The sequence below is a fragment of the Dunckerocampus dactyliophorus genome, chromosome 20 (genome assembly GCF_027744805.1).
Source record: "Dunckerocampus dactyliophorus isolate RoL2022-P2 chromosome 20, RoL_Ddac_1.1, whole genome shotgun sequence".
NCBI classification, from domain to species: domain Eukaryota; kingdom Metazoa; phylum Chordata; class Actinopteri; order Syngnathiformes; family Syngnathidae; genus Dunckerocampus; species Dunckerocampus dactyliophorus.
The window spans coordinates 2545047-2565709 of record NC_072838.1 but is presented as its reverse complement, the minus strand read 5'-3'; the positions used below and the strand labels follow the sequence as shown (position 1 = coordinate 2565709).

Below are 20663 nucleotides of genomic sequence, written 5' to 3'. Positions count from 1 at the left end.
CTTGCTAATTGGTGGCTCGGAAACAACACCATCTGTGCTTTATAGGATGCGCGGCTCGTAAAGATGTCAGCATGCTACTTACTTTTTAAACAATGCAGAGCCTCAATTGCCCCAACCCCCACCCCGAAGATGGACAAAGCCCAAGAAGATGTCATTGCATGGTGCAGGTGAGGGCCCCCTAAGAGTGAGTTGGTAGTTTGCCATTTGCAACCAAATATTTACATGCAGGGACGCTTCTATTAGTGGACTTTAATGAACGCACCAACAAACACACTCGCAGGACATCCTCTTGGGGATGTGCGAATGTGTGTTTACATCGCCGGGCTGCTCCGGCGGGGGTCCTCCCTTGCTTCAATCTCACGGATGATTAAGCTTGATAATTAAGCTTTTTTGGACGTTTTCCACACTGGAGCAGATGCGGCAGCTGGTGACATTCATGCATTCCCAAACACGGAGGAGGGGAATGACAGTGACGTCTGGCTGACAGCAGTACAGTAAACTCAAGTACTGCGTTCCAGTCAGGAAGTGTATGACAGCATCACGACCATGCTGTGTTTCTGGATATGGATGTGTTCTAGGCCTTTCCTGGCGAGGCACATACCTAAATGCATACACAAAAACAAAGCACATGATTTCATTTCATAATCATCGAAATTCCACAGAAAGTACGCCTAAAAAGCATCAGAACTGGACAACAGTATTCCTACTATGAATTTAATGCGCCTATACATTGTACGACAGCGACCTCTGGTGGCTGTACTGTTAACAACAACGCACAATGAGACACCTTTACCGCATGGCCACTAGAGGCCAGTGTTACTTCAATCATACCATTAGGCTTTATTGTTGCAAATGCTTCGCCGCCTGCAAAATAAAGACGAACCATCAGCTTTTTACCGGAATCTGCCTGTTCAATGTGCCTTTAATTGCCCCCTGGGGACAAAGCATGTTTTTTTTTGTTGTTTTTTTTTATTTAACTGAATTAAATAACACAATCATTTTGACCACGGGTCACAAAATAGGAGTTGCAAGTTGCAAAAGAGTGTCACGCTGCTTCAAAGCGCACACATTTTTCACCTGCAGGAGGTCTTTTGGTGTTTTAGGCGCCATTTTTAAGGGATTTGGTCCATTTGCATTTTTTTTTCATTTTCAGCATAACCCCCCCTCATCCTCCTCCATAAAGTTACGTTATTACCAGTGGCTGGGATTTTTTGTATTTATTGTGCCACCGCACATTCTAAAAATACAATTTAACAAGAAAAATAAAAATAAAAAAATAAAAAAACAGCAAAAATGGGGAAAAGAGCAGTAATTTTATGACAAAATATTAGGAGAACAAAGTCATAATATTAAGAGGAAAAAGTAGCATAAAGTTGAAATACTACAGACTAAACTGTCACAATCCGGTTATGCGGTCTCTGGCCTTTTAACTGCCGCTAATGTTAATTCCCGGCACCTGCGCGGCCACCAGCAGTGACGCGGCTGCCTCTTCCTCCCCGAAGGAAGTACCAACCTCCAAAATAAGAGCGCTTGACAGGAAGTGCTCGCTCCTGTCCTGCGGAACATAACATAAACATTACATTTTATTATTTTATTTATTATTTTATTATGAGAAACAAAGAATAAAGTTGCAATTTTTGGAAATACAAGAATAAAGACAAAATATCAGGAGAATAAAGTCCTAAAATTAAGAGGAAAAAATAGCATAAAGCTGAAATATTAAAGATTAACTGATTAACTGTCATAATATTATGAGAAACAAAGAAAACAAAGACAGTTGCAATTTTAGGAAATTTACGTTGGGTAAAAGTTGTAATTTTACAAAAATAAAGTAGTATTATTATATATGAATTATATTCATTTATTATATAAATATAAGAAAGAAGTCATAAGAGAAAATGAAAAAATAAAAGTTGGAATGGGGCAAAAAAGGTAGTAAAGTGCTAAAAGTCACGTGTTCCAGGAGCCACTTGTGTTATGTACTATTCCCCACCAGCCCAGTCACAGCAGTTCAGAAAACAAACGTGTAAATAAGGTTGTTTTAGCCCCGCCCCTTTCTGTGAGCCTTGGCTGTGACTCAACACCCCCCACCCTGCCATTCATACCGGAGCGAAACTCCTCACCCAGTGACTCACAGAGCAAAGCACACGATTGAATCACGGAGGAGAGAAAAAGGAACACAATGACAAACATGAAGTTCATCCTGATCAAAAACTGGCGTGGAATTTCATTCTTTTCCTATCTTAGACATCACAAACCCGATTGCTGATTGGCAGGATCGTGCGGGTCATCGAGTTCTTCCTTAAGTGCTGAGGCTTCAGGTTTTATGCAACGCGTCACTTTAAACTGCCCTACTTTGTTTGCATAAGCACCTCAGATATTTAGCGCCACCATACGGGATGTCGTGTGCGGGATTTGGAGCCCCCTGCCGCCCGGTGCAAGTATTGCAGCATTGCGTTTAAGCTACAAGTTATCAAAAGGAAAATGTTTTATCGCTGTGAGCCCAAGACAATGCAGTCAAGAATTTACATTTGGAAAAAGTCCTTTATTGTTGCGCCTGTGATATGTATTTATTTACACTACTGATAAAAATGCTCCGATGAACGCCTCTACAGCCGCCACTCCGCCCTCGCTCATCTTAATATTTTGTCAATTTTCTTCTCACAGTTATGACTTTTTTTCCATAATATTTTGCCTTTATTTTTGTAACGTAAACAAATTTTCCAAAAAACGACAACTTCATTCATTGTTTTGTTTCTCACAACATCACCACTTCTTTAAAAAAACAACTTTAATATTTCAACTTTATGACATCACTCATTTTCATTTCATTCCGTGACATTTTCAACGCTATTCTCAGAAAATTACAGATTACAACTTTTTTCTCGGATTATTTTGACTTTATGCTTGGAAAATGACAGATTTTTCCTTTTTCCTGGAAAACCGCGGGCCGCAAATGGCCCCCGGGCCGCACTTTGGACATCCCTGCCGCATGGGGAATATGCGGAGATCCACTGAAGAAGAACTGTGGTGCCTCACCAAAAGGTCATTTCTGCCACGCCCACGTCGTTTGTGGTGGCGTTTGCGTCATCCCGCTAACAAACGGCTCCGCCCTCCAGGAGGTGATGAAGAACTGCTCAGACAGGTACGATGAAGGTCACACACCTTTCACCTACAAGAGGAATGACGGGATGCGTCAGGAATGCAAAGCGGGAAGAACGCACGCACAAATGAAACAAGTCTCGGGATCCTCCCTGCTTGGCCGCTAAACGCTAAACGCAGGCCACGTCCACACTTCAAAATACTTCAAATGCTACTTGAAATACTACTGCAAATTACTGATAACCAATAACTATCGCACCAATAAATACCGTACCAATATGAGCAAGGTATGCCGATAAATCAGACAACGTTAAAAATAGCTCCCATCACCAAAAAAACGCTCCAATGAGGCCAGATTACCCGTACTGTGCGGCTGAGCAAATCAAGCGCTCCTTTTTTCTTCTGCCTGTGACGTTAACGGCCTGTCGTAACGTCCCCTGAGCTCGCTTATAAACAAACATTCACTTTAAGACATTTCAGCTGCTAGTTGTACCAAATGCGCCGCAATTTGGGGGGGGAGCACACAGAGACCTCCGTTGCGTCACACCGGCCGCTCAGAACGTGTGTCCGAATACAGTGCACCTTGCTGGGCCACAGCAGGTGGCTCCTCCCCCTCTATACTCTGGTTCTCCTGATGGTAGTGATGTGGTGGTAGTAATGTCATCATATCTGATTAGGACTAATCAACAGGTAGCTGGTCAAATCCAGTCCTTCTTACCTCCCTGTGTGCACACACTACACTTACATCTAAACTTAAAAAGTAGGTATCGGTTATCAGAGTCATATCGGTCTTGAGAACAGAAAGTTGTCGGTATCAGTTTGAAAAAAACAAGGCATCGTGCATCTCGACTTTAAAAAGGCTGCTTGTACCTGCAAACAAAAGGGAATGCAGGATGTTCCACAATGACGTGCACTCTGCGTGTGTGTGTGTGTGTGTGTGTGTGCACCTGCAGCACAGATCCGAAGCGTAATGAGCCAAGCCGCCAGGCTGCATAGCGAGCGTTTATTCAAGCTAACTGGGAGGGGAAGGCAATCATGTGCAATGAAAGGCTGCTCGTGTATTTTCACGTTCATTGTTTTGTGCTTTTATATGTCATCATTTATAAACATTACCAGAAGAATAGAAGTGCGCCCCGAGCATTAACCCTCTCCGCTGGTTTGTATTTCTCACGAGACCGTATTAATACAGCATAATCACTTCTATTTTCTACTCTAAATTCTATTCTAGATGAATACTATGAGAACATGTCCTTGCACGAAGCAGCTATTTGCTTTGGAATCAATTTAGTGTTTTTTTCATGTGAAAGTTTGTCAATTCTTTTGATTATCTGATGGATTAATGACCCAGTTGCTTTGAGGTCATGACAAATGACAACAAAATAATAAAGTATTGGTGTTTTTTTTGCAGAATTATGAATATATATTTGAACCGTGTTTAATTCACATGCAGCTATGCTACGAGGTTAAATATATTTCAAGACAAAAACTGCATCTCAGCTTTGTCATTTGCTCTCGTTTTAAATTTTTTATTTCCAATTTTCTTCTTAAATCATCTTAATAAATGTTCTTTTTGTAATATTCTTATTTTATCCCCATAGTAAAAACATTACCACTTTTAAAACAAGAACATATTTTTCTTTACTATTTGAGCTTCACGCTACTAAAATATGATTTTTCTCATAATATTCCAAGTTTATTCCTATTCTCATCATGTTTTGCCTTGAGTCTTGTAAAACGAAAACAACGTCTGTTTTTCCATTTCTGCTGTAGTTTCTTTGATATTTGCAACTACAGTCAAACCTGTCTTAGCGGCCACCTGTACATAATGGCCACCTGCCTATAGCGGCCACTGACAAATCCCCCGCAGAAAATGTACGTGTTATAGTCCCTGTGTATAGCAGTCACCTGTCCAACGCAGCCAGCGGCCACCCATTTTGTCTCCCTTGGTCAACATCTGACCGCATATAGCGGCCAAAATACCGACTCAAGCAGAAGCTTCATGCACGAAAAAGTTTTGTTTTTAAATCAATGAAGCCGTCGTGTGTAGACTTTAATTACTGAGTCCTAGCTCAGTCACAATCATTCACAAGATCCACACAAACTGTCAGTTGTTCCACATAAAAAAGCCGTCTTCTTTGGAGCTTGTTGCAGACAGTGACACCGTTTATTTCCTGGTGTGCACTGGTCAATACTGTAATGCCGCTTGTTGTGGGGAAGGAAAGACTCACGTCGCCGATGCACTTTAATGGCTTTATTAACAGCGGAGAACACTGCAGAACTTTACATCCACGCCAACATAAACACACTTCCCAACTCTCTCCAAACTCACAGCTAGCACTGAGCCTAGCTCTCCTGCTCGGGACGCCCACCGTCACTTCCCGTCACTTCCTGATGAACTAAAGCTGTAATGACACTCTGCCGTATAAAAGGTAAAATATTAAAAACAAGCGTAAGACATTAGTAGCACAGCTTTGTTCTGCGGGTGGTGTAGAATAACAAGCCTAGTAGTTCTTTACAACTTTTTTCCGCAGTCCCACAGTGCCCTCTACTGGTCAACATGTAACAGTATAATTATATGTACCTGCAAACACAACAAGCTTCTAATCACAGACATGTTAATATGTGCACGCACAAATTCAAAATGGCCACCAACCTGTCTATAACGGCCAACTGCCTATAGCGGCCACTTTTGCCGTTTCCCTTTAGCGGCCGCTATAGACAGTTTTGACTGTATTTCAACTTTCTTCTTGTTCATTTTCTTCTCACAATCCTGCCATATTATTTGGACTTGATTCTCGTAACTTGATAACGTTCCCCGCAACCCAGTTTTCCAAAAACTACAACTTCATTTTGTTTTGTTTCTCACTTTATAAAGAACATTTTATCGTGAATATTTCCTCTTTATGCCACTAAAATGACATTATTTTTCCTAATAATATTATGATGTTATTTTTGTTAGAGTTTGACTTTGTTCTTGTACAATTATTGCTGATTTTTCCATTTTTGCTGGTTTTAAAAAAATGTTTTCATTATTTTGTTAAATTATTTTTAATATGTAGTAGTAGTAGTATTAGTAGTAGTTGATGTGCTATCTGGAGTACAGGAAGTACTTGTGTGTTGTAATTGGTAACTGTCTCAGACCAAATGGCTACGACCTGTGGGGTTCCCCAGGGGTCAATCCTGGGACCCCTATTGTTCAATCTGCGCATGCTTCCTTTAGGCCAGCCAATAGGCAGCTGCAATGTGTCACAACTTTGCAGACCACACTCAGCTCTACGTGTCACCGATGGCCGGTTAACATGGTCCTGCAGATTTACTTTGTCACTGCATCAAACAGATCAGCGTGTGGATGCAAAACAACTTTCTCCAGCTAAACTCCGACAAAAGTGAAATCGTTGTCGTTGGCCCACAGAAACCAAAGACAAAGTGTTATTAGCCACCTTGGGATCGAGAGGTAATAATGGACTCTGACCTGAGCTTTAACTACAACTGTACCTATAATTACAACATATACTGTATATGCTGTATACAGTACAGTGGCGCATGTAGAGCAGGGCTGTCCAAACGTTTTCCAGCGAGGGCCACATACTGAAAAATGAAAGGATTACTTTGTAAACCAACACATGCATAGATGCTAAGAAGCTATATGTAGCTCAAGAAAAAACTGCCTTTCACCTTTGGAATACAGGTGATATGCTACTAAAAATGGCCTTTCTTCCATAATAATACAAGTTTATTCTTGTAAAATTGCGACTTTTGTTCTTCATTCGATTATGACTTTTTTTCTTCATATTTTGACTTTATTCCCATAAAATTACAGCTGTTTTCTCCATTTCTGCTGGGCTTTTTTTTTAATTTCCCAACTATATCATTTCATCTTTCCTCTTGTAAATATTCTTCTCGTAATTATAACTTTCTCATGTATTTTTTCTTTATTTCAACATTGTTACTAAAATTATACTTTTCCTCATTTTATAAGTTTATTCTCATAAAATTGCAACTGTTCTCTCTATTTTTTTTCTCTTAATATTTTGACTTTACTCTGCTGTTGATTTTTTTTGTATAATTTTCGAAATATTTCAACTTTCTTCTCCTAATATTTTGACATTATTCCTATGTTATAAATTTGCATCCCAAAATTACAACTTTATTCATTGTTTTTTACTTTAAAAAAAAAATTATATTTAAAGTTCATGCTACTAAAATGACATTTTCCTCCTTGATTTTCCCATTTTTGCTGTTGTTTTTTTAAGTTTCCTTGTTAAATTACATTTTTAGACTGTGCTGCGGGCCCATAAAATCACAGCCACGGGCCGCAAATGGCCTACCTGGTGCCGGCGGGCACCACGTTGGTGACCCCTGATTTATAGAGCACCCAGTGCAGAAGACGCACGGGTGGCATGATGACCACCAAGATGTTCTTACTGGCACAGAATGAAGCAAGTGTGAGCATTTAGACTCTGTGGTGATTTGCCAGCGAGTCTTTTATATGTTTTAGTGTGTTTCTGTCGGATTTAGTGTGTTTACTGCAGCGTACTGGTGGATCATGTACGCAAACATCGAGCTGCTGATTGTGAGTGCGCCTACAAAGTGAGTCAGGTTGCGTGCAAAAATGCAAATAAAGCTTCCAGGTGCCACACGCGCTCGCCTAATAAGGAGGAAAGACGGCAGAGGGGAAACGACAAACGAATACGCCAATGCGCTGACCATAAAACAACATCAAATACTTCCATGGGACTCAAACACAGCAAATGTGAGCGTGATTCGGGATGCTTCCATCATGAAACAAAAAACAGTCAAAGGAAGAATTAATTTAATCCAACCAACATTGGGTGTGGGGAGTCTTGTTGCAGGCTCGGTGTTTGTTTGTTAGCTAGCAGGCTAGCTTCCTGGTTCACTGAGAATGATGTAATATGACGGGATGTACCATTTTTTTCATCTGGACAAGAAGACGCCATGCCTTGGTGTTTAAACAATCAACAAAGTGAAAAAATGCACACAATAGGATAGCAATGAATGTGTGTTTTTCCATGCGCTGTCAGCTAGCAGGCTACTTCCTGGTTCGCTGAGGATGATGTAATATGATGGGATGTACCATTTTTTTCATCTGGACAAGAAGACGCCATGCCATGTTGTTTAAACAATAAACAGAATGAAAAAATGCAAACAATAGGATAGCAATGAATGTGTGTTTTTCTTTGCGCTGTCAGCTAGCAGGCTACTTCCTGGTTCGCTGAGGATGATGTAATATGATGGGATGAACCATTTTATAGTCTGGACAGGAAGACGCCGTCCCTTGTTCTTTAAACAACAAACAAAATGAAAAAATGAGATCAATATTAGCGCAATGAATGTGTGTTTTCCATGCGCTGTTAGCTAGCAGGCTACTTCCTGGTTCACTGAGGATGATGTAATATGATGGGATGAACCATTTTATAGTCTGGACAGGAAGACGCCGTCCCTTGTTGTTTAAACAACAAACAAAATGAAAAAATGAGATCAATATTAGCGCAATGAATGTGTGTTTTCCGTGAGTTGTTAGCTAGCAGGCTATTTCCTGGTAACACGACGGAGGGCGTAACGTTTTACATTCCGGGAACAGTCCGCGAAACAAAAACAAAACGGTTCAAAACAAAAGGTTGTTGTTATTTAGTTAGTTGGCGGACGACTTACCGGTTGGTGGAGATGACGTGAGACACTTGGAATCAACCAACGGGACGGTACCGTTTGCATTCCAGGACGGAGCGGAAGAATTCCATTGGGACTCTGCCAAAAGAAACTGCGGGAAGAGAATCTCAAATTCCTCCGTCTGCATTTTTTAAAAGGATTTAAAAGGACGAATGAATCTTTTGGGCGGGGCCTCAGCGGGATGAACTTCAGGCTTGGGCCAGAAGAGGGTGCCGTTTCAAAGTATGAACAAGGATTCATTGCAAGGAAAGCCTTAACTGTTGTAACCGCATGCACTCCAACAACTTCCAAGGTGCGTATGTTTATATTTAATACAGTGCAGCAGTAGGAATGTATGGCAATGAGTCATCGGTTCAATTAAATCATGAGTGTGAGTCATTGACTCTTATAGAAACTTAGGATTCCCTGATGCTCTGTAGGCCTTATCCAGGGCCTCCTGTGTGTGTGTGTGTGTGTGTGTGTGTGTGTGTGTGTGTGTGTGTGTGTGTGTGTGTGCGTGTGTGTGTGTGTGTGTGTGTGTGCGTTACATGGAATATTAAATACAGTAGTGCTGTGCTGGCGGCTGTTATAAAATGGAGGGGCAGCATTGCTGGAGCGTGACTCACACACACTTACTCACTCTGAACTGCCATGCTGTGTGTGTGCGTGTGTGTATGTGTGTGTGGCTTGCTACACTGGCAGACCCACACTGCATTGTTGGTGATCCCAATAAAAGGGCAACACACCGCATTTCCTCCTCCAACGTCCTGTCAATCACCGCACAGCTTCACATATCTGATGTGCGCTCACCTGTTGTGTTTGCTTCGGTTAAAAGGAACTCCAGGGCGTTTGCTCCACGAGCACTCCTTGTGTGTGTGAGACAATGGTGCTCTTTAAGAGTATATTTTTCAAGCTTTTTGTGAAACCTAAGCTGGTAAAAATATCAGAACATAAAAATAACCTACATATTCAACCCTGCAGACGCCATATTGGTTTGGAATATTAGTTATGTCACGTGAAATTTCAGGATAGCTCTTTAAAAGTATATTTTACACGGTTTTGTGAAATCTAAGATGGTAAATAGAAAATAGCCTTCATAGTTAACCCAGCAGATGACATTTTGGTTTGGAATATTGCAGTTATGTCGTGTAATACGTCAGGAGAGCTCTTTAAAAGTAGGTTTTACAAGCTTTTTGTGGAACAAAAGCTGGTGTAAAAATGAGAATGTCAAAATAACCTACATATTCATTCCTGCAGAGGGCATTTTGGTTTGGAATATTTCAGTTGTGTCACGTAATATGTCAGGAAGGCGCTTTAAAAGTATATTTTACAAGCTTTTTGTAAATACAGCAGAGAAAGAAAATAGCCTTCATAGTTAACCCAGCAGATGACATTTTGGCTTTGATTATTTCAAGTGACACGTAATATGAAATGAAAGCTCTTTAAAAGTATATTTTACAAGCTTTTTGTGAAATCCAAGCTGGTAAAAATATAAGATTGTAAAAGTAACTAACATATTCAAACCTGCAGGCGACATTTTGGTTTGGAATATTGGAGTGATGTTATGTAATATGTCAGGAAACCTTTTTGAAAGTATGTTTTACAAGCTTTTTGTGAAATATTAACTGGTATTGATATTAGAATATAAAAATAACACATACATATTCAACTCAGAAGACAACATTTCGGAGTGTAATATTTGAGCTATATCACGTAATGTGTCAGGAAAGCTCTTTAAAAGTATATTTTACAAGCATTTTGTGAAATTGAACATGGTAAATATATCAGAATGTGAAACTAATCTACATATTTAACCATGCAGACAAGAATTTGGATTGGAATATTGGAGTTATGTCATGTAATATGTCAGGGAAGCTCTTTAAAAGTATATTTTACAAGCTTTTTGTGAAATATAAACTGGTATTGATATTAGAATATAAAAATAACACATACATATTCAACCCAGAAGACAACATTTCAGAGTGTAATATTTGAGCTATATCACATAATGTGTCAGGAGAGCTCTTTAAAAGTATATTTTGCAAGCTTTCTGTGGAATATAAGTTGGTAAATACATCAGAATATAAAAATATCCTGTGTACTGTAGTCCATGTAGTCAAAAGGTTGAGTCAGCAGCCAACGAGGCCATCAAGTGGGAAGTAAGGATGAAGGTTATCTTCATCAGCCACGGGTCATGATGGTCCACGGAGTTCACGTTGGCCAACGTCACCCTGCTGTGGCGTGTTTACAGTGACCCATCATCCGCTTCCTGGTATCCGCCTTATCTCATGACAAGTAAACGCCATAAATGTGTGTGAACCTTGCTCATGTGACTCATGCATCCATGTAGGATTCACATGGACAATGAAGGTATCACACTCCTGTGGAGGAACCACATCAGGAGGTTGCCTACAGCCATAGCTGCCAACAGCAATGTTTTTCACGCCGGCGGTGACTCGAATCTGAAATTAGGATTTAATTGGCTGTTAGGATAGTTTGAAGTGAAGTCTCAGACTCAGCGACACAAAAACATATCAGTATGGCCTCTTGCACAACAACCACCTCCGCATCCTTACACCTTTTAGAACCTCAGCACACACACACACGCACACACACACACACACACACACACACACACACACACACACACACTGTCTGTGCTCCCACTCTCACCAGGGAGACACATGAAGGTTCAAGTTCAGAGGTTCAAACCATGTCTGGACCCTCAGAAGAGCACTCCTGTCACATAGAGGATCTTTGACTAGTGTTTTTGCAGTAGCTTCCTAAAAACAGTGGACATCTCCAGTCATATAGAGGATCTTTGACAAGTGCTTTTTGCAGCAGGGACTTAAAAAGAACAGAGTGCGCCTGTCATAAAGAGGATCTTTGACTCATGTTTTTGTAGTGCATCCTCTAAAACAGCAGAATGCTCCTGTTATATGGAGAATCTTTGACTAGCGTTTCTTCAGTAGGTCCTTGAAAACAGCAGAGCACTCGTCTTAGATTTTTGACAAGCATTTTTGCAGCAGATTCTTAAAAAGAGCAGAGCACTTTGGTAATATAGAGGACCTTTGACTCGTGTTGTTGCAGTGCATCCTCAAAAACAACAGAATGCTCCTGTCATGTAGACCTTCTTTAAATAGGGTTTTTTTTCAGTAGGTCTTTAAAAACAGCAGAGTGCTCCTGTCTTATAGGGGATCTTTGACTAGTGTACGTATAGATGTAATGTAATGTAAGATATATTTGGTGAGGTCCAGCAGAAATACAAAATAAGAATAATAGTAAAGGGAGGGAAATGGTGAAAGCGCCCCACACGCACAGTTTGTAGGATAATTGTTGAGTTCCATCGTGGAAGTCTGAAATCCAAGCGTGCAGGAAGGAGGGAGAGTCCACAAGACAGCCTGGGAACGGCGGGTGCGCTAACGAGGTCCATCCCATGAGGATTTGCTGGTGCACAGAGGAATGTGGCCCACTCGGCTCTCATGACTGAGCTGGCCCGTACACACTACACACTACACACTACACACTACACACACATACACATACACACGAATGAGAAGAGAGAGAAGGCTTCCCAGAATAGGACCCTTGTCATCCCAGACAAACAGACCCAAGACCCCGCTGGGGAATTTGACACTAATTTGAGAGGCGAGAAGATGGGCTCGCAGACTTTGCACGTTTCTTCCCGAGGTTTTGGCTGGTGAGTGAGCCAGACGGAGGGTCTGGAGAGGCCTGCTGCTCACAAAAAAAAAAAAAAAAAAAAACACTGCTCTCTGTCTTAGTCACGATCACAAGTTACAAGACTGGAGAACTTCGGTGAAGGCCCTGAAAGCGCAAGTGGCGTACGCCCTGCGTCACAACGCCGGCGTTCGCAAGCGCTGCGAGAGAAGTCCTTTTGTTTTGGAAAATGTGGCTGCCATGGAGCTCGTGTTTGATCCCGTGTAATTAAGCAAGGCCGCTGATTGCACAACACCTCCGTCAGCAGGCAGGCAGCCCCGAGCGGATGTCTCTGGGAAGGTTGCTTCATCCATGCGTCCTCACTTGGTCACGGAAGTGTTGGGAAAGCTTTACAGTCCCAGATAAAGCACCCAGTTTTCATTGCAGACTCTGCACCTTGCATTGCATCTCTTTATGGTTGTTAGAGACAACGTCCACTGTTGACATACAATTAGAATCAGTGGAAAAATGTCAAGGAAAAAATGCTAATAATAAAAGATAAATAAAAATGAAAAACAAGTGGAATATATATATATATATAAAAAATAAAATATTCAAAATAAAATAAAATATATATAAAATATTTATATATATTTGAAATCTTTATTTTATGGATTTCTATAATGTACTTTTGACATTTGTGTCTTTATTAAAAAATAAAAAATGAAAAAAGTTGTTAAAATATAAAAACAATTTTTTAAATCTTGATTTACTTTTTAATATTTTGTTATGTTTTATTTCTTTGCATAATTGACTTATTTTGCATGTATTTCCTTGTTTCTAAATGATTGGAAAAGTGTCAACAAAATAATAAAAATGAATATAATAAATAAATGAAAAATATAAAAAAAACATTTTTAATTGTTATTTACTTTTTATTTCTATTTCAATATTTTATTTTTGTACTTTTTTTAATATTTATTGCTTTTTTCAAAAATAAAAAATGAGTGGAAAAGTGTCAACAAAACAATTTTTTAAAAAATCAAATAAAATGTGAAAAAATATGAACACAAATAAATTTACATTTTTTTCATTTACTTTATTTGCATTTTATTGTTATTGTATTAGAACTGTTTTCTTTCTCAGTTTTTGTACATTTCTTTTACATTGATGTATTTATTTCAAAATAAAAAAAAATATTGGTAAAAGCGTAAACAAAATAATAAATAAAATGTTTAAAAAAATAACAAAAAAACAATGTTGCGCTAACGTGTCCCTCCGTAGATGACCTTGGCAGGGGGGGGCAGAGCCGAGCCCACGGGCGGCAAAGCCAAGGTTGGAACGACATGAGGAGCGTGCAACTCCATTTTTTCCCGAGGCTACAAAATGAGGTTGAAAGGAAAGCAAAGGCAGCGAGGCAAATGCAGAATATGTTATGAGAATCTGAACCCCCCCCCCCAAAAAAAATCTTCTGCAGGGGGGATTTCCAGTGGAATGAATTTCACGTGTAAAAGCTTCAGCTTGAAAGTGCTTTGAGGTTCGTGCAATGACCTGCAGCAGCGCTTAGGCCATCACTGTTATTACAACACAAAGTGGATGCGAGACTACGTTGGTCTCATGACTGACATCTGGACTTTCCCACACTTACGCAGCTTCACTTCTTCTAATCCATACTTTCAAACAATATGATTTCATGCACGCACGCAGCAGACCGCCTCGTCCTTGAGCTACTGGAAATGAAAAGCTCCAGCCGGTCTGGCTGACTTGGAGCAGAGACACAAACAAGCAGAGCAAAACAAGCTTATCAGATGTCAGCAGGGGTCCCGGGGATGCCGCTTGTTTAGATTTTGCGTAACGCAAGCGTAATGCAATTTCACAACCCTCCAGGGTCAATAAGCGGAGGCTTTTTGTTGTTATTTTTATTTTTCTAGACACAGACGTCATTGTACTCTGCAGGTTACTAAGGCGTACGTGTGCTTCTAACGTCGGGCAACAGATGGAAACATTTTTACAATAAAGCACCGCTGGGCACTCGCCACTTTGGAAAAGACCATGCACCTTTTTTCTTTATTTTTGATCTTATTATTATAAATCACAATAAACAACAAGAAAACTTAATTTTATGCTAAAAACTTACTGACTTACTCCATCAAATTCGACTACATTTACATTGAACTGGTGGGACAGACTTGTTGCCAGGCAGATTTAATAGGGCTCCATCGTTACTGACCTATAAGCCAATCAGATAATTGGCCAATGCAAGCAACGCCCACTTAGCAGTTTGCATGTTTTTTTTAAAGGCACTATGAAAATTATAGTTTGTTGTTTACAGTACATTCATTCTGCAAGTCAATTTTGCAATAATTATATATTTTATATATTTTTTATTATTTATTTTCTTTTTTATTTTATATATTAACTATATAATTATATTATATCAATTATAACAATAAGTGACCTCTGCAATAAATAGAAATACAATTTAATAACATTGTGAAAATGAACTAAAATTAGTTACTTTTAATTCAGTTAATTTCACATGAATAATTTTGACTACATGAAATTACATTGAAATAAATCGTTGCCCTGTATTAATTAAAAAGAACATATCAGCTGGGATAGGCTCCAGCATGCCCCCGCGACCCTAAAGAGGAGAAGCGGTATAGAAAATGGATGGATGGATATTAATATTATTGCAAAATGAAATGAAATTAATTTCATAATAATTGCAACATATGAAGGAGTTAGCACGTTTGTGTATGAAGCAGTTAGCATGTTTTTGTGTGTGTTTGCATATGAAGGAGTTAGCATGTTTACATGTGTTTGCGTATGAAGGAGTTTTGCTGCTTCACGGTTGTGCAATGCGGCGGCGGCCCTTTTGCCCAAAGCAAATAGCGGTGTTCTAAGAAAGAGGAAAGGCAGGTTGTTGTTTTTCTTTTTTCAAAAAGTTTCCCCTTTCTGTTTTCCCCCCCTCCCTGCACAAATGCTGTTTAATCTGCACCCCTTGCACAATTCTTCTGTTTCATCGCAGCGTTGAGCAACAGCGCTGATAAAGCCAAAGCGACCCGTCCGCCGCTCTCAAAAACACTGACTGATAGTGAGTGAGTCACGGCAAGTGACCTCCTGTGTCCTTGCATTTCATGAAATCTGAAGTCTGCTTCCTTTCCTGCACCTCTGAAGATCAGGAAATCATCTCGCCAGGTGAAGGCCTTGTGTTGTTTTTGGGAAATATGGAGAGTGACGCATTCATGTGCATGAATTCTGCCTTTAAAACAAGAAGACTGCACATTTTTCTTGACGCTGTCAGAGATAGCACAGTAGATTATGTACCAGGTGGTGTGCCAAGTGATGAAAGTGGCATTCCACAGGAGCCTGTGCCATGCCCACTGCCTTTATATTTATTTGCATCATTCCTGAATGACACACAATATCATAGAAACACAATGTATGCTGCTTGTTTCGCTCATAAAGCACATCTACATTTGCTTTAAAGGAAGGCTTTTTTTATTTGGAAGTGTAATTTGGTTCCACATATGGTGTTCCACAGGGGGCTGTGCCATGCCCCCTGCCTTTGTGTTACATGCAATTTTATGTAATGAAGCGTGTTATGTACCTAATGTGTTTTTGTGCTCCTTTTGCACAAGTAAGGTTTTACTGTTACTGGACCACCTAATAAACCGCAGTCAGAGTTTGGTCCACATTACCGGCAATAAGTTGGACTCGGTTCCAGTGAGGGTTGGACTGCGCCAGGGTTGCCCTTTGTCACCGATTCTGGTTATTACTTTTCTGGACAGAATTTCTAGGCGCAGCCAAGGCGCTTAGGGGATCCAGTTTGGTGGCTGCAGGATTGGGTCTCTGCTTTTTGCAGATGATGTGGTCCTGCTGGCGCCATCGGACCGTGACTTTCAACTCTCACTGGATCGGTTCAGGCCGAGTGTGAAACGGCCGAAATGAGAATCAGCACCTCCAAAGCATAGAGTGCCATCTCCGGGTCAGGGTGAGATCCTGCCCCAGTGGAGGAGTTTAGGTACCTCCGGGTCTTGTTCATGAGTGAGGGGATGATGGAACGCGAGATGGACAGGCAGATCGGTGCGGCGTCTGCAGTGATGCGAACTCTGCATCGACTGTTGCGGGGAAGAGGGAGCTGAGCTGTAAGGCAAAGCTCTCAATTTACCGGTCGATCCTACGTTCCTACCATCACCTATGGTCATGAGCTTTGGGTAGTAACCGAAAGGAAATGATGGCGGCTGCAAGCGGCCAAAATTAGGTTTCTCCGTAGGGTGGCTGGGCTCTCCCTTAGAGATAAAGTGCCATCCGGGAGAAGCTCAGAGCAGAACCACGGGAAGATGGATGGATGGATGGATGGATGGATGGATGGATGGATGGATGGATGGATGGATGGATGGATGGATGGATGGATGGATGGATGGATGGTTGGTTGAGTTCTTATTTGCTTCCATGACTGGGAAAGATGATTTTCTTTGGGAATAAAGAGTGTAGATCATCCTTACAGACCCACTTGATGGATTATGTTGGGGACAGTGGAAGCATGCACCTGTCCAGGTGATGTCCCATTGACAGACACAAGACATTTTTGTTGTTGGAATTCATACAGCAACAGCAATCAAATAATATTCATTTGAAGTTGATGTTTAATAACACACAAGAGCAGTAGTTTCATCCATCCATCCATCAATCCTCTATGCCACTTATCCTTACTAGGATCACGGGGGTGTGCTGGAGCCTCAACTCTGGGCTAGAGGCGGGGTACACCCTGGACTGGTCATCAGTCAATCGCAGGGCACCTATTGACAGCAGTAGTTTCAGCACAATATTTATTCATGAATGTATTAAACACATCATTTTGTTTGCCAAATTATAATCTGAACCTGTACATAATCTATTTGTGTTTTTTTTATTTGACATCAAGTGCTTGTGGGCCCGTGCATTTCTTCCAAGACTGCACCACACTAATGTAAACACAGGATCACATTCATGGAATTGCAAACATTTATGACACTTAACACACAGAATTACCATATAAAACATGTACATGATGTTTTAACATGTCTTAATGTTGCTAGAAATGGAAGTGGAGCCCCCAAACTAAGTTTGGTTGTGTACTGTGTACAATGACAATAAACATCATCTATCCGTCTTTCTGTCTGTCTGTCTGTTTGCCTGTCTATCTATCTATCTATCTATCTATCTATCTATCTATCTATCTATCTATCTGTCTATCTATCTGTCTATCTATCTGTTTATCTATCTGTTTATCTATCTGTCTGTCTGTCTGTTTGCCTGTCTATCTATCTATCTATCTATCTGTCTATCAATCTGTCTATCTATCTGTTTATCTATCTGTCTATCTATCTGTCTATCTATCTGTCTATCTATCTGTCTGTCTGTCTGTCTGTCTGTCTGTCTGTCTGTCTATCCACATATCTACTGACCGTGTGGTCCAGTGATTGTATGAACACACAGGTCCTCATCATCATGTACTGTACCGTCAGCCCTGCCAAACACAAAAGGACAGTCATTGTTCACGTGCCCTACTGTGTATGCAAGCATGTCAGATTCTCCATAAACGTCTTTGTGTGTCTGTGATTCGTTGAAGATAACAAGGACGGCCTTTGCTTTCACAGTGCAGTACAAAGAAACATACACAATGCAAAAGAGAACACACTGTAAGCGCGGGTCACACACTTGAATGAACCCTGGCATAGCTGGGGCTCAGCTTACTCGCATGTTCCACGCACTGAAGGATGGCAGCATTGTGCCAGAATTCCCAAACGCCCGTTTGTCGCTTGACTCACACGTCGGACCGTGCTTCTTTTTCTTTGTCTGAGAAGGCCATGCGAAGCAACGCAGCCGTGCATCGCACATTCACTGGAGCTTTTCTAACACAGCGTGTGAATGATTCATGTCTTTTATTCAACTCAAGTAAGCTTAAACTGTTAAGAAACATGGAAAACCGCAGTGGAGCGCCATATTTGTGTTTATTTGTTACAGTAGCTAGCAGGCTACTTCCTAGTTGGCAGAAAGTAACATCAAACCATTCTGCATTATGGACAGCCGAAAAGTTCGATCATGAGCCAAACTTTAAAAAGAGAAAATAAATTCCATATTCAACATTTATGTTTGTTTGTCTATGTTTGTTAGCTAGCAAGCTATTTCATTGTTCATAGAGGATAACATAAGATGACGGTACAATTACTGATTCTGGGACAAGTGGGGACAGTTCTATCGAGAATCAAAGGGCAAACATACAAAACAGATTCTAGATTCAACAATCACGTTTGTTTGTCTATGTTTGTTAGCTAGCAGGCTACTTGTTGGTTCACAGAGGATAACGTAAGATGACAGGACCGTACCATTGCCCATTCTGGAGTGGGGGGAACAATTTTATTAGGACTTAAATGGCAAAATGTTTGTGAAAAACATTGTCGATGTTCATATTCTGTCTCTTAACTGTCCACATGTTAGCTAGCAGGCCTGCTAGCTGGTTGACAGAGGATAACATAAGACCATAAAAGCGTACCTGTGCTGATTCTGGAGGGAGGGAACACTTCTGCTATGACTTATACAGCAAAATGATTGTGAAAACCATCGTGGATCAGCATACTTTTGCTTTTACCTGGCCACATGTTAGCTAGCAGGCTACTTCCTGATTCATGGGGGACAACATAAGACCATAAAACCGTACCTGTGCTGATTCTGGAGGGAAGGAACAATTCTATATGACATATACGGTTATACAAATGGTTGTGAAAACCATCATGGATCGTCATACTTTTGCTTTTACCTGTCCACATGTTAGCTAGCAGGCTACATCCTGGTTGACAAAGGATAACATAAGACCGTTAAACCCTACCTGTGCCGGTTCTGGAGGGAGGGAACAGTTTTATGGTCATGGTAATGGTTTAATTTTATTTCAACATGCATGAAGGTTCCAATGGAATACATCACATAAATCATTTCACAGTTCTGCATGTCCAAAAGGAGTAGGAAGAAACAAAGCTTATTTAATCCTACCCCCCATCTGTTTCACATCTTATGCAGTACATTTTATTCACTTCCTGTATTCCTTGAGGGATTTTTCAATAGCAGAAGAAAGATAAAGTAATGTAACAGTATGATGATGTAATTATTCAGATTTTTTCCACAATAAATATAAATAAGGTTAGGGTTAGGTAAATAAATGATAATAAATAGAGACAAGCAGAAGAAAATAAGTTCAAAACTCCTCTTCTACCACTCCTCAACGTCCGACACATTCTTCACAGAAGTACAGATGACGTTTCAAGAAGCCTTTCCCTCGATGGACAACTCCTGTACGACTGAGAGCCTACACAGACGTCTTCTTCCTTGTATTTTGCAAACGTGAGCTGCTTGTATTGTTTCTTGAAATCGCTCATTTTGGTGCTTTGTTGGAGTTCCTTACTAAATCTGCTCCATAATTTGATTCCACATACTGAAATGCTGTGGGTTTGTAGCGTTGTTCAAGTGTTTCAGGTTTGGTTTTCCCCTAAGATCATATTTCTCCTCTCTTGTAGAAAAGTATTGTATGACATTTTTGGGTAGCAAGTTATTGTTAACTTTATGCATTATTTTAGCGGTTTGAAAATGTACTAAATCAGCAAATTTTAATATTTATGATTTAAAAAATAAGGGATTCGTATGTTCTCTATACGCGGCATTGTGGATTATCCAAACTGGTCTTTTTCGCAGTACATTTAGCGAGCGAAGATTGCGTTTATAGTTCCCCCATATCTCCACACAGTAAGTTAGATATGCTTATACCAGAGAACAGTAATGAGTGTGGAGTGATTTTTGATCAAGAACAAATTGTTGTGTATTTTTGACGTGAGATTTCTAGCTGATTTGTTTTTTATCTATTGTGATCCCCAGACATGTACAGGTATTTTTGTTCACCCTTTCAATGTCCACTCTGTCTATTTGTATTTGGTTGTACATGTCTACTGTGACTTAATAGTGCAAAATGTTTGTGAAAACCATCATGGATCGTCATACTTCTGCTTTAACCTGTTAGCTAGCAGGCTACTGAAGGATAACTCAAGATGATAAAACTGTACCATTTTCGAGTCTGGAGGGGGGAAACAATTCTATCATGACTTAAATGGCAAAATGTGAGTGAAAACCATGGTGGATCGTCACATTTTTGCTTTTACTTGTCCATGTTAGCTAGCAGGCTACTTCCTGGTTCACGGAGAACA

General features: G+C 40.3%; 1 long non-coding RNA gene across 1 annotated transcript; it reads right to left on the bottom strand.

Annotated features, from left to right (window-relative positions):
* Positions 1-254: 254 nt before the first annotated feature.
* Positions 255-9114, bottom strand: LOC129173478 (uncharacterized). The gene is made up of 3 exons (XR_008567236.1): positions 8776-9114; positions 3040-3172; positions 255-601 (listed from the first exon to the last, which is right to left on the bottom strand). It is a non-coding gene; the product is annotated as an uncharacterized LOC129173478 (long non-coding RNA).
* Between the last annotated feature and the right edge of the window lie 11549 nt (positions 9115-20663).